General features: G+C 37.2%; 1 non-coding gene across 1 annotated transcript; it reads left to right on the top strand.

Moving 5' to 3' along the window:
- The first annotated feature begins 202 nt into the window (after positions 1-202).
- Positions 203-305, top strand: LOC123581802. Its single transcript, XR_006704030.1, has one exon. It is a non-coding gene; the product is annotated as a U6 spliceosomal RNA (small nuclear RNA).
- Positions 306-15,084: the final 14,779 nt, after the last annotated feature.

Below are 15,084 nucleotides of genomic sequence, written 5' to 3'. Positions count from 1 at the left end.
TCCACTTAACTGACTTTTTATTAAACAAATGGGTTAACTAGTACCTCAGCATGCAGATGACTAGTATCTAGTATGCTTTACTCTAGTCCATCCATGCACTCCATTTGAGTTCTGAACTTACCAAACACTTTCGTGTTGTTTCCCAAACCTGGTCACACACACACATTACAGTTTCATAATGTAATTAAATATTAACTAATGAGTGCTCTCTTCAGCAGCACATTTACTAAAATTAGAATGATAGAAGATCCACACAGCCCCTGCATAAGGATGGCATGCAGATTTGTGAAGCGTTCCAGATTTTTCCAAAACCCACAAGATACTGGGAATACGGTGAAAGATTTATACTCTGAAAACTGTAAAACACTGAGGAAAGAAATTGAAGATAACACAAAGAAGTGGGAAAACATTCCATGCTCATGAATTAGAAGAACAAGTATCAATAAAATGTCTCTATTACTCAAAGTAATCCACACATTTAATGCAACCCCTATCCAAATACAACCAGAATTTTTCAGAGCTAGAGCAAACAATCCTAATATTTGTATGGAACCAGACAAGACCCTGCATAGCGAAATCAACCTTGAAAAAGAAAAGCAAAGCTGGAGGCATCAAACTTCTGGACTTCAAGTTATATTACAAAGCTGTAATAATCAAAACAGTATGCATCAAATCAGCACAAAACAGCAGAATCAAAACAACACAAAAATAGATGCATAGATCAATGGAACAGAATAGAAAACCCAGAAATGAAGCCACAACTGTATGGCCAATTAACCTTTGACAAAGCAGGGAAGAATATCCAATGGAAAGAAAGTCTCTTCAACAAATAGTGTTAGGAAAACTGAACAGCAACATGAAAAAGAATGAAGCTGGACTACTTTCTTACACCATACACAAAAATAAATGCAAAATGGATGAAAGACCTAAATGTGAGGTAGAAAACCATTAAAATTCTAGAGGAGAACACAGGTGGTAACCTCTTTGACATTGGCTATGGCAAGTTCTTACTAGATATGTCTCCTGAGGCAAGGGAAACAAAAGCAAAAATAAACTATTGGGACTACATCAAAATAAAAATCTTCTGTGAATCAAAGGAAATAATCAACAAAACTAAAAGGCAACCTACTGAATGGGAGAAGATATTTGCAAAAGACATATCTAGTAAAGAGTTAGTATCCAATATATATAAAGAACTTATCAAACTCACCATCCAAAAAACAAATAATCCACTTTTAAAAAGTTGGCAGAAGATATGAATAGACATTTTTCTAAAGAAGACATACATATGGCCAACAGACACATGAAAAGCTGCTCAACATCACTCATCATCAAGGAAATACAAATCAAAGCTATGATGAGATAGCACCTCATACCCATCATAATGGCTAAAATGAACAACTCTGGGGGGAATGACAGGTGTTGGTGAGGATGTAGGAAAAGGAGAACACTCTTAAACTATTGGTGGAAATGCAAACTGGTGCAGCCACTCTGGAGAACAGTATGGAGTTTCCTCAAAAAGTTGAAAATAGAACTATCCTATGATCCAGCATTTACATTACTGGGTATTTACCTAAAGGATACAAAAATACTGATTTGAAGGGATGCATGCACCCCAATGCATTATCAACAATAGCCAAATTACAAAAAGAGCCCAAAATGTCCATCGACTGATGAATGGGTAAAGATGTGATGTGTATATTTATGTGTCTGTGTGTATATGTGTGTGTGTGTGTGTGTGTGTGTATATATATGTATATGTGTATATATATGTGTGTGTGTGTGTGTGATGTGTCTGATGGCAGAGAAGTCACACACACACACACACACACACACACACACACATATATGTATATATATGGTTACCAGAGGGGAGCTGTGTGGAGGAATGGGTGAAATGAGAGATGGGTATTTAGGAGTGCACTTGTGATGAGCACCAGGTGTTGTATGCCAGTGTTGAATCAGTTAAATTGTATATCTGAAACTAATATTATACTGTATGCTAACTAACTGGAATTTAAATAAAATATATATATATAATATATATATATATTATGTATAATATACATTTATATATGTTATATGTTATATATATTAACTAATTACAAGTGAAGGTGAAATAAAAAAAATATATATATAATATATATATAAACTAATGAAAGGTGAAGGTATAAACAGTGTTTATTCTTGTGAAAAATGAGTTGACTTAGGAGTCTTGATAAAGGTAAACAACTAGAAAATGTCAATAATTTAGGTGTGGGTGAGAGACAATCAGAAAATGATACAAAATTATAAAATTCAGAAGAATTTTGTAAGTCACATACCTTCGCAAAGATTTTTAAGTTATTTTTCCCCTTCAAACAAATCAAAGCTGAAAATCATAGACAGTTCCTGATGGGTGACTGCAATCAGCAGACCCAAAACCAAACAAAGGGTTTTGGCTTATGAAAAATTTGGAAATAAATGAACATCTATATGTGTTAAAATACTTAAGGTATGTGTCAATCATTATGATTTCTTGGTTTAACTCTATTTTTTCAACATACTTAAGTGATCAAATTGAATAGGAGGTCTTTGTACACAGAAATGCAGAGGGGAAACTCATACTTCTCTTGTATCTGCTCACGTGTTAGTCCTCAGTGGTAGTGGCCTGTCTTGACTTTAGGGACCCTTCCCACAACTCTTTGCCTCTGAAAGGGGAACAGCTGCAGAGTATCTGAGGAACTAGTTCACATCTTCTTTTCACTGCTGAAACCCTGAGGCCCACAGAGGGGTAGTGACTGTGCCGAGTCATTCAATGGCTGATGGCAGACCTGAGACAATGATCCAGATCTCCTTAATGTATGTGAACCCATCCTGCAGCACAGGAATTTGGTCCAAAGGATTTTATCCATTTATTTATTCCTTTGTGCACACAGCTTTAATACAAAAAGGAGTTATTATAACAAGATGGTGTGAAATGAATTATAAGGTCATTTTAGAAATATTATCCACTCAAAAAGATATGAAGCTCATTATTCAGGCATGAAGGAAATGGGAGTGAATTACTCTGAGAACTCTGAATAAATCACGGTTAACTCATTTGCAAGCCTTTTAATGGTGAATACTGGTGATGGTCCTGCGATTCCTGGTGTGCTTTCTCCTGTGTCAGATGAGACAGTTACCTGATGCAACTTTACAAACGAAGCAGGAAAGCTACATTTTATAGTCACTGGTCAGACTAGTAAGATCTTTTCTTTAATTATCCTAGAAATAAAGGTGACCTTTTCACTAAAGTAAATGCAAGCACGAAGGCTAGTAGTCAATTGGGTCAAAAAAGTAGGATTGGCTGATCTACTTTTTACTGACTGCTTTTTTCCCCCCATAAAATTAGTTGTGTTTGGGTAGAATTGACAAAATTGAATGACTGTTTCATATTTGTTGTCAAGGACTAAGAGCATTTATTATACACCTATCATAGACACCATGTTGACCTCCAGCAGGGTCAACACTTCCCTCCAATCTTTCCCTCTCTTTCTCCCCTCTTCCTCCTCCTCTTCTTGTCTTCCTTCTTTTCCTCTTCCTCCTCCTCATCCCATGAGGATAGTTGCCAAGTTAGGTGTCACTCTGTTCTCAAAGGAGGGACAGTGCTGCCCAAAACCAAGGACATGATTAGGATAGACTGCCAGAGTTGAGTTGAGAGAGTATCTACCTCTTTGTTGGGTTTTATTTCCCAGGAGTTTCCAGCAATCTAGATCAGAAAAGTTATAAAGTCAAATACTATAGAATTGAGCAATTAACATATGAGGTCGTGGTGTGGACAAACCAGGCTCACGGGCCCTGTGTACATGGGGGTTTCCATAACTCATCAAAGGGGCAACCATGATGCAGCTCCAGCCTCCTGGAAGCACGTGGGCCCAGTTACCCAGATCTGCCAACTCTTTAAGAAAGCTAGAAATCTAATTATTTCATGTAAAATATCTCTTGGGTTTAAAATTAATTATAATTTTAAAACCTGTTGAAGTCAAATAAAATGTATTTTCAGGCCAGCTACAGTCCGTGGGCTACCAGTAGGTGTCCCTGACTTCCTCAGGGCTCCCTTGCTGGCAGGTGTGCTTCAGACCAGCCAACTCCACGTGGAAATGGTAAAATTTAGGAATATGGCCTTGAGATTTAGAGAAAAAGGTGAAGCTTCAGCCTGGTTAGTTCTAGACTTGAACCTATCTAGTCTCAATGAAAAGAATCTGCCTATGACCTGGCCTAACTTAACCAAGTTTAACATTAGGACTTGGGAGGCAAAATCTCAGCATTATAGGTACTATCAGTTTTCCAGGCTAATTTTCTTATTCTATTGATGAATTCCCCCCATGGTTCTCTGGGACAGTGATGTGGCAAGATACAGTGGTTCACAATCCCATGTCCTGGCCATCTTTCTTTGTTTTAGTTGTTTCCGGGTAACTCTGTTACACTGCCCCTCCCCAAGGCTTCCCTTGTATGTATTTGGATGAGGGGAGTAGGCAGATGATAAGGTTCAGTGTATCATGACTACATGAATCAAATTAACTGTATTGTCCATTTCATGTACTCTGCATAGACACCAAAAATATTGGATGATCCCACTGTAGCTCACTATTAAAGTTATCGTAATTTTATTTAATGAAAACATTTTTTCCACCTCTTATATTTCAGGGATCAATAATTCCTGTAATTAAAATTCAGTAGGGCTACATTTTTATTATAGAGAAGTCAAAATATATTCCACAGCCTTTGTTTCCAAAGATTTCTTCATGTAATTAAAGAATATCATATTTTGGCATTTGGACTTCCTTATTATCTCTGTGCTTGGTTAATAAGTTTTTCATTGAAAATCATCTCAGTAAATGAAACTGTAGTGTGTTAACTGAACCAACCAAATTTTCTCATATTCATCCTTAATAGTGTGAGAAGTCAAAGGCTTTATTGTGTTATTTATCGAGCACTTATGTGGAAGGAGAAGAGATGAATTGATCCATTTCTTCTGGAAAGTACCCAACAAATCCACCATCTGGAAGAATATTTAGGCAAAATGAGCTACATTTATAAAATAAGTCCAGTCAAGAACCCACTGACTTCTGGACCTGTTTCCCTTGCAGTGGAATGGGAAGGTTAGACAGGCTCTTCTCTAAAGGACTCTGAGCCCTGACATGGTGAAGAAGGCTGGACTGTGGACCCCAGTGCCTGGGTTTGAGTCCTTGCTCTACTACTCACTCCCTAAGTGACCTTGGATAAGTCTTTCCTGAGGTAATAATTTTATCATCTCTAAAATGGAAATGACAATATGCTAATTTCACCATGATGACAGGGATCAAATGAGATAACACATGTGCTTGGAATTGCACTGGTTATGTAATAACCCATGAGCAAGTGGGTCTTAGGAGGTCCTTGATTTTGTATCTGTAATATGGAAGATGGGTTGGTGTTGATTCCCAACAACTACTAATTTATAATTTTCCAGTGGGCAGATTTGAGTGTTCCCAACAATGCTAAAGTATGTATTTCCATTTGGGTTAACTAGACTGACCTCCAGGATGTGCATTATAATGAGCTTTAGTCAATTACAAACACTGTAACACTTTTTGTACTTCTGTAGAGGGACACATTCCCCTAGAAAGGAAAAGTGTGAGTGAAACAGTCGGACTTTTTTCCCTGCTCCCTTCCTTCTTCTTCTCCCCCTCTCTGACCAGTTGTGTAAGTTGGGGAAAAGGGCCTGGCTCTGGGGCTCAGCATTCTTTCTGTGGGAGTAGCTTCATCTCTGCACTGGCCTGCCCAGCTAGAGGCCTGAAGCTGTCCCCCTCTGCCCTGGCTGGTTGGGAGGTTTTCGTTCCGAGAGAAAAGTGTTGGTGGTCACAGATCCACATTATGTCCAACTCAACTTCGTTATTAGAACCTGGCATTTTGGGGGCGCCTGGGTGGCTCAGTCGGTTAAGCGTCCGACTTCAGCCAGGTCACGATCTCGCGGTCCGTGAGTTCGAGCCCTGCGTCAGGCTCTGGGCTGATGGCTCAGAGCCTGGAGCCTGTTTCCGATTCTGTGTCTCCCTCTCTCTCTGCCCCTTCCCCGTTCATGCTCTGTCTCTCTCTGTCCCAAAAAAATAAATAAATAAACGTTGAAAAAAAAAATTTTAAACCTGGCATTTTGGTCTTTAACAATCTTATTTCTAGTGATACATTTCTCAGTGAGATCTGACCCCAGAGGGGGAAGTGGTCTGTTGTTTACATGGCTCCCAAAGTCCTAGTAAGTATCTTGGGGTATATTTGAATTACTTAGAAGGAAAAGGTTCAAGTTCAGTATGGCTTGTTGATACTGCAATACAATTCCCTAGCCAGGCCAGACTACGGGGATCCAATATTTTCAAGGACCTATAAACAGATTTTACTGGTTGAAAGGTGTGAGTCTTTGGAGTCCAGCTGCCCAGCTACTGCTTTCTGAGCCAAACCTCCATGGTTGAAAACTTTTTCCTTGCAGTGTGGCTGCCTCCACAGTTGCACCCTGCCTCAGCTAAAAGGTTCTCTGTTCAGCTCCAAAATCCTGAGGAACTATCCATCTTGTACTTATTTAAACATTCTAGCCCAGAAATAACTGGCAGGATGAAAGGGGGTCTTATGTCAGCTGTGCCTTGGCTGTTTTGCAAGGGCACAAGCATTTTCTATGTGTTCTTTTTCAGTGGTCCCTATACAGCACTAACGGGGAAAAAGTTCTCTTCTTCTTGACTTCACATTAGCTATTTGAAGTTCCCAAAGTTTTCCAGCAGCTGAAATGATTGCACACCTCATGGTCAGAGTAAATATATTTTGTATCCTTCCACTCTTCCTGCTGGTCCTTGTAATGGAGCCACAATAGATTTGGAATTTTCTCATAAGGAAACTATTAAGCTATCCAGACAATAAAAACAAAACCAGCATTTGTTTCCCTGTTAGACAAATTAACGTCCAGCTTCCCTTGGCATGTAGTAACCATATATGCCTAACATATGATATATATTATATATTATAAAATATATAATAACCATATATGTCATATATGGATATATAATATGTGGATAATATATATAATAACCATATATGCCCAACATATAATATATATTATAACATATAATTTGTAACAACCACATGTGTATAATATATGCATAATATGTATATAAAATATATATAATAACCATACATGTCTGATAACCAGTGTGATGCATTTATGTGGGATAGTGCACGGGGTTGTGGGATTCAGGTTCCTTCTGATTCATGTACCTCATAGTAATGAAGATACATTAGCTCAGAACTACAGCTGATGGGCTCTGCCAGCCTTCTATTGATTCCACAAATGGTTTCTTTTCCACATTGTAAGAAGAAATGATAAGCCATTTCCTCTAATCAACACAGCACTTTAGGCAGAGCTGGGACAGCTCCCATATTGATCCCCTCTCTTCAATTCCAGCCCTCACTCCAGCCCTGGGCAAGGCAAAATTTCCTTTCAAACACTTCAAGACACTCCAGCTAATTCTGATGAGGTCCAAAAAAGTACAATTCTTCCCCTGGATTTTATTTTTCATAATACTCAGGCTCTTGCTTTTAGTTCAGGAATAGGATGATTATTAAATGTGGAGAGTCAGAGGAACACGTGTCTACCTCTGATGTTGCCATGTTTTAAAATAAGGAGATCACAATTTACTTTTTAGAGAATTGTGCACTCCTGAGAATACCCGCCATGGATACAGATGAGACAAATAGGAATACTGTCTGAGTACATAAATGTCTCATTTGAGTTGTGTTATATTCAGGTAGTATTCTAACATGGTAAAATATTTTAAAAATTATAAATCACTGCAGATGAATTGCAATGCTAAAATAGTCCCCCTCCCCCCACCCCTCACAGCTGGATTGATACTGCCTTTTAAGGGTATTTACCATATGTGCAGTTGAGCAGAATGCTGCCAGAAAAACTTTGTCAAGATGGAATTAGTGTCTAACCAAGCAGCTCCTCAAGGTGCAGAGGGGGAAAGGGAAGCCCTTATCATCTTTCATGTGCTCTGGTTCCCAAGGGATTTAGTTACAGGAGACCATGGACCTGGAGGATAAAATGTCTGGGATGTTTTTAATGGAAAACAAAACTAAACTAAACTAACATTTACAAAGGATAATTCAACCAATAGTGATGTACTCCCCACTCAAAATGAACAGATTTTGCAATAGTTACTGCAAGATCGTTTTTATTTAAAGAAATAAACATACACATTACAGAGAAGGTTGACACCACTCTGTTCCTGTAAGCAAACATCCAATCCCAGAAAGCAAGGTTCATTGTAAATATAGAGGATGTCTAATCCATGTTTTTAAACTTTTCCTGTGAGTGTGTGTGTCTACATGTATCCATAAATGCTATAAAGCATTACCATGCTTACCATTTTTAATTTAAATAAATGGTATAAAAATGTAACTTGCTTTTTCTCATGCAACAGTTTTTAAGATCTGTTCATATTGATATATGAAAATATCGCTCATTCATTTTAGCTGTTGCTCACCATTCCACTGTTATCAATATATCACAATTTATTAATCCCTATTCTCTGACAGATGAACATTTGAGTTGTTTCCAATTTTTTGTTATTAAAAACAATGCTGCAGAGAACATTCTTTGGCATGTTTCCCTTTTGCACATGTGTAAAAGTTTCACTAAGTTATAAACCCAGAAGTAGGATTGAGGGTCTTAGGCTATGGGAATTTTGAGCCATGCTTAATATCCCCAAATCACTTCCCGAGGTGACTACCCCAGTTAGCACTGCTGCCATCAGTGATGGTGAGTTCCCTTTCTCTACCATCACTTGGTATCAGCAAACTTCTTAAATTCTGCCAATTTCATGGTTATGGAATGGTTCATTTGTTTTATGGATCATTTGGTTGTTTTAATTTTTATTCTTCTGAATGCTAATAAGGTTGAGCATCTCTCATATTCTTGGCCATTTGGATTTGTTCTGTGAAATCTTCTATCTTCTATCTTCTGCCTATTATTCCGTATGGCTGATGATCTTTTTCTTATTGATTTGCAGTAGTTCTTTACCTAGGCTGCTCACTTATCCTTTTTTTAAACACACAGTATCTAGAAGCTCCATTGTGCCTCCGACAAGTAATTAAGAGCTGGAGACACGCACACTCCGGACCTTTTTGGAGCATGAAGGATTAAAGAATTTATAAAATAGTGATTTTAAGAGGCCTCTTGGTCTGGGCATAGGTGCTCAGGAGGATCAATAGTTAATGGGGCAGAGGGTGGAACCTAGAAGTTTTTTGGAAAGGCTTTGGGAGACAATTCTGTCATGATTTCAAGAGTACATAGTAATGACCTAAGTAGAAGAGGTTTCTCAGAACACGATTAGAATTTTTTAATACTGTCACCACTCCAAGCATTTCGAAGCCATTGTCTGAGAATTGCTCAAGTTTTGTAACCAGATGCTGATTATCTATTGTCAACATTTCTATTGGTAGCTTTTCCTTTAAGGAAGGAGGCTGCTCAATGGCATGGAATGATGATTACCGTAAATTCTGTTCCGCCTCAAATTTGCTGCTGCAGAGAGAGAATGCTGGATTTCCCTATGCAATGCCATCGTTGAAGTTGAACTGATTATCAGAAATGTTGCTTTATAAATGTTACATCACTAGGGATTTTCTGTGCTCTTTCTACTTAAAATTATAGGTAGACAATTCGACGAAAATTAAATTTAAAAAGTATCTATTAAGGCAATTGACAGAATCCACCCACAATCCTAACTGGAGGAGGAGAGGATCATCTGAGGCAAAGGTGGGAAGGAAAAGACCTAGGGAATTCATTGTTGGGAACCATTCTGCCACTATGGATGAAAAGCTTTCAAAGTGGCTCTTTTGGGGAGGTTAACAAGACTTGTGACCCCATTAAAGGAAAACCTCAGAGTGGCTGACACCACCTTAATGTGGCAGAGCTCTCCCAAGATTCTTGATGGCAATAAAGAGGCCACACACACACACACACACACTGAGGACAAGGAGTGAAAACTGGACAAAATCATAAAAACAGAGAGAGAGATAAAGGTGATTCCTGGTTCCATCTCCTCACCAAAAACAAGGAAGAAATGGTTCATAAATAAACTGCTTCTTCTGGACCTGCCCACAACCCTAAATCTTTCTCCATTCCCAGCCAGCTAGGGTAATCACTGACATAATCATGGAAACTTATACCAACTGAGCTGCTAACTTAAGCATTGCTGGAATATACCAGCATGGTCTAGGTGTATGACTAGAACCCACACAATCTGCCTGCCTGTTTTAGATCTAATATGAGGCCTAAATTCAATTCTCATGTTAAAGGACGTATTAGCAATACAGAATCTATAAGAACATTCTGAAAAATAAATATAAATACCATTGTAATCAAGAAATAGAGAAAGAGCATCCATCTGAAAAAGAAATACTACAAGAATAAAGTTCAGATAACATCTGCTTCATGCTCACAATAAAATTCAATAAAACTTAGCCTCTGAGATAAAGACCAAATATTAGGTGAGAGGCTCAGATGGAAACATAAAGGAATGACTTGGTGAAGAAATATGAAGAAACTAGTATTACTACAACTAAAACTTTTAACTACGTGATTGTTAATAAAGAGTAGAATCACAACTGCGGAAAACTGAATTGGTCACATAAAGGAAAAGATTGAATCATCCTCCTAGGTTGAAAAGACAGATGAAAATGAGGGAGAAACACATGAAATTGAAATAAAAGTTAGACACTGTAGAAAAATACTTTCCTGTGCTGAAGATCTGGATCTGCAGGTCAAAGGTGTTGTCATGTAGCAAGCACATTTGGTAAAATGAGATTGGCACTAATGCATATCTTGGTTATATAAATGAATTTCAAAAGTAAAGACAGTTTCCTACAAAGAGGCAGAGGCTTGGGTTCTCTGGGGGGAGAAGAATTACTTAGAAAAAAATCAACTTGCCCTCACAGATCTTCCATACAACATTAAAAGTCAAATACTAAGAAAAACTAAAATATTTAAGAGAACATAATAAATCAAAGTAATAATAAAATACAAGTTTCTGAAGGCAAAGGTCATCAGGACAAAATGATGTATCAAAACAAAGAATAACTAAGTTATTTAACAAAAAGTCAACTGGGAAGATTAATGCCATTTCAATATAGAATGGTTCATAAAAATTCATTAAAAGGAAATGTATAATACTACAAAAATAATAATTTACAGTCATACATCTTTGTGTCAAAAGTCCCAGAATATACATAGCATAGAAGGACATCAGGGTAATTAGAAAAATTAGTGGATTTCTGCATTTTTATGAAGGAATACAATACATATGGTTTCATTCATAACATTGATAGCCACATTTTTTTTTAATTTATGAATAACAACAAGGAAAATTGAAATCAAAATGTATGCCATTCATGCAAATCAGTAACATGATACATCATGTCAGTAAAAGAAAGGATAGAAAACGTGATCATTTTAATAGATGCAGAAAAAGCATCTGACAAAGTACAACAATGCATTCATTGTAAAAACCCTCAATAAAGTAGGTCTGGAGGAAACATATTCAACATACCAAGGCCTTGTATGAAAAATTGACAGCAAACATCATACTCAATGGGGCAAAAGTGAGAGCCTCTCCCCTAAGGTTAAGGACAAGACAAGGGTGTGCACTCTTACAACTTTTATTCAACATAGTACTAGAAGTCCTAGGCATAACAATCAGACAACACAAAGAAATAAAAGGCACCCAAACTGGTAAGGAAGAAGTAAAACTTGCACTATTTGAAGGTGTCATGATACTGTATGAAGAAAATCTTTAAAACTCCACCAAATTTACTAGAACTAATAAATGAATTCAGTAAAGTCGCAGGATATAAAATTAATGTAAAGAAATCAGTTGATTTTCTATACACTAATGAAGTGGCAGAAAGAGAAATTAAGAAAATAATCCCATTTACAATCGCAAAGATAATAAAATACCTACAAATAAGACTAACCAAAGAGGTGAAAGACCTGTATTCTGAAAACTACAAAACATTGATTAAAGAAATTGAACATGACACAAAGACATGGAAGACATTCCACACTCATGGACTGGAAGAACAAATATTGTTAAAATGCCCATACTGCCCGAAGTGATCTATAGACTTGGTGCGATCCCTATCAAAATACCAACAGCAGTTTTCACAGAGCTAGAACAAACAATCCTAAAATCTGTATGGAAGCACAAAAGACCCCAAAGAGCCAGAGCAATCTTGAAAAAGAAAAACAAGCTGGAGATACCACAATTCCAGACTTCAAGTTATATTACAAAGCTGTAATTATCAAAACAGTATAGTACTGGCACAAAAATAGATACATAGACCAATGGAACAGAATAGAAAATCCACAAGGAAACTCACAATTTTATGGTCAATTGATCTTTGACAAAGGATAAAAGAATATCCAATGGGAAAAAGACAGTCTATTCAACAAATGGTTTTGGGAAAGCTGAACAGCCACGTGAAAAGAATGAAACTGGGTCACTTTCTTATACCGTACACAAAAATAAATTCAAATGGACTAAAGACCTAAATGTGAGACCCAAAACCATAAAAATCCTAGAAGAGAGCACAGGCAATAATTTCTCTGACATCAGCTCTAGCAACATTTTTCTAGATAATGTCTCCTGGGACAAGAGAAATAAAAGCAAGAATTAACTGTTGGAACTACATCAAAATAAAAAGTTCCTGCACAGTGAAGAAAACCATCAACAAAACCAAAAGGCAACCTACTGAATGAGAGAAGATATTTGCAAATGATATATCCCATAAAGGGTTAGTATCCAAAATATATAAAGAATTGATGCAACTCAGCACCACAAAACCCTCAAATAATCCATTATAAACATGGGCGGAAGACATGAACAGACATTTATCCAAAGAAGACATCCAGATGGCCAATAGACACATCAGAAGATCATCACTCATCATCAGGGAAATGCAAATCAAAACTATAATGAGATATCACCTCACACCTGTCAGGATGCCAAAAATCAAAAACATAATAAACAACAAGTGTTGATGAGGATGTAGAGAAAAAGGAACCTTCATGCAGTGTTGGTGGGAATGCAAACTGGTACAACCAGTCTGGAAAACAGTATAGAGTTTCCTCAAAAAATCAAGAAAAGAACTACCTTATGATCTAGTAATTGCACTACTGGGTATTTACCCTAAAATACAAAAATACTACTTCAAAGGGATTCATGCACCTCTGTGTTTTAGCAGCATTACTTATGTAAGCAGCCCAAGTGTCCTTCTATAGATGAATGGACAAAAAGGATATGGTATATTTATATGTATATATGTGTCTATACATATATATGTATATACACACACATATACGTACAATGGAATATTATTCAGCCATATAAAGGAGTGAAGTCTTGCCATTTGCAATAACATGGATGGATCTAGAGAGTATAATGCTAACCAAATATGCGAGAGAAAGATAAATACCATGTGATTTCACTTATATGTGGAATTTAAGAAACAAAAAAACAAAAAACAAAAGAGAGATAGAGAGAAATCAAGAAACAGACTCTTAACTGTATACAGAACAAACTGTTGGTTACCAGAGGGGAGGTGGGTGGGGGGATGGGTGAAATAGATGATAGGGATTAAGTAGTGCACTTGTGATGAGCACCTGGTGATGTATGGAAGTGCTAAATCACTATATTGTACACCTGGAATTAATATTACACTGCATGTTAACTACACTGGAATTAAAGTAAAAAAATTAATTGATAATATTTGACTCAAATTATTGGAAGGAAAAATGTGGAGATAAATGATACTCCTGCCTATCTTTATCATGGGTAGTGTCATAATAGTCCCAAAGCCTGTATTACTGAGAATGTTAAGCCACACTTAGTAGTTTATGGTTAACAACATCTCCATGAGAGGATACACAGCAAATGAACAGCCATGCTAGCTACATGCCACTGGAAGTCACTAGAAAGCTATGGCTTAGATGAAGGAAAAACCTTTTGGTCTTGACAAGCAAACATAATATAAGTAGCCAAATTTTCCTAGTACTCTTTTCTGAATTGAGATGAATTTAACAAATTTACAAACTTACTTGGCTTGAACTGATGTTTCAATGAGTTTACATTCCTCCTGTAATTAACCTTTTAAACTCCTGCCTTTGACTTTTATTTATCCAGAATGTCTTTATTATTAAAAGTACCCCATATGGGGCGCCTGGGTGGCGCAGTCGGTTAAGCGTCCGACTTCAGCCAGGTCACGATCTCGCGGTCCGTGAGTTCGAGCCCCGCGTCGGGCTCTGGGCTGATGGCTCAGAGCCTGGAGCCTGTTTCCGATTCTGTGTCTCCCTCTCTCTCTGCCCCTCCCCCGTTCATGCTCTGTCTCTCTCTGTCCCAAAAATAAATGTTGAAAAAAAAAATTTAAAAAAAAAGTACCCCATTAACATCATGAGTTGAAATTTAATTTAGGTGTTAAGAGTCATACTAATTCTGGAAGGGATAATAAATGAGCACTCAAGTTAAATGAAATTTAACCATGACACTAGATTGATGAAGACTCAAGCCTCCATATCCTTGGTTCCATGTCCATTGATCTATATTCAGTACATTTTGCTACATAAGGAGCTTCTGAATGTGCCCTGTTTTGTTTTGTTTTTTAATCAGTGAGTGAACTTTGGATTAACTTCCACCTAACCAAGTTGAGGTAGAAATTGATCATTCGTAATGCGAAATACTACATGGACCACTCCTGCCTCCCCCCCCGCCTCTCCCCATTCTCTCTCTTACACACACACTCTCTCTCTATATATATATATATTTTTTTTTTCTAAAAGAGGTCTGTCTATGGTACTAGGCAAAATAATTTCATGATTATAGAAAAAATAAAATCCAAAGGAATGGGTAGAGAGTTAATTTTTGTATCTCTGCTGAATTTATAACCTTTGTTGTAAGTTTCAGATAAGATATTGCCAAAAAGGAATCTAAGGATGCAGAGGTAAACTTGAGAAATATCAAAACAGTTTATATTCCTTGTATGGGGATA

Source organism: Leopardus geoffroyi, chromosome A1 (genome assembly GCF_018350155.1).
Source record: "Leopardus geoffroyi isolate Oge1 chromosome A1, O.geoffroyi_Oge1_pat1.0, whole genome shotgun sequence".
Classification (NCBI taxonomy): Eukaryota; Metazoa; Chordata; class Mammalia; order Carnivora; family Felidae; genus Leopardus; species Leopardus geoffroyi.
The sequence above is the reverse complement of the archived record's forward strand: the minus strand, read 5'-3'. Positions and strand labels throughout refer to the sequence as shown.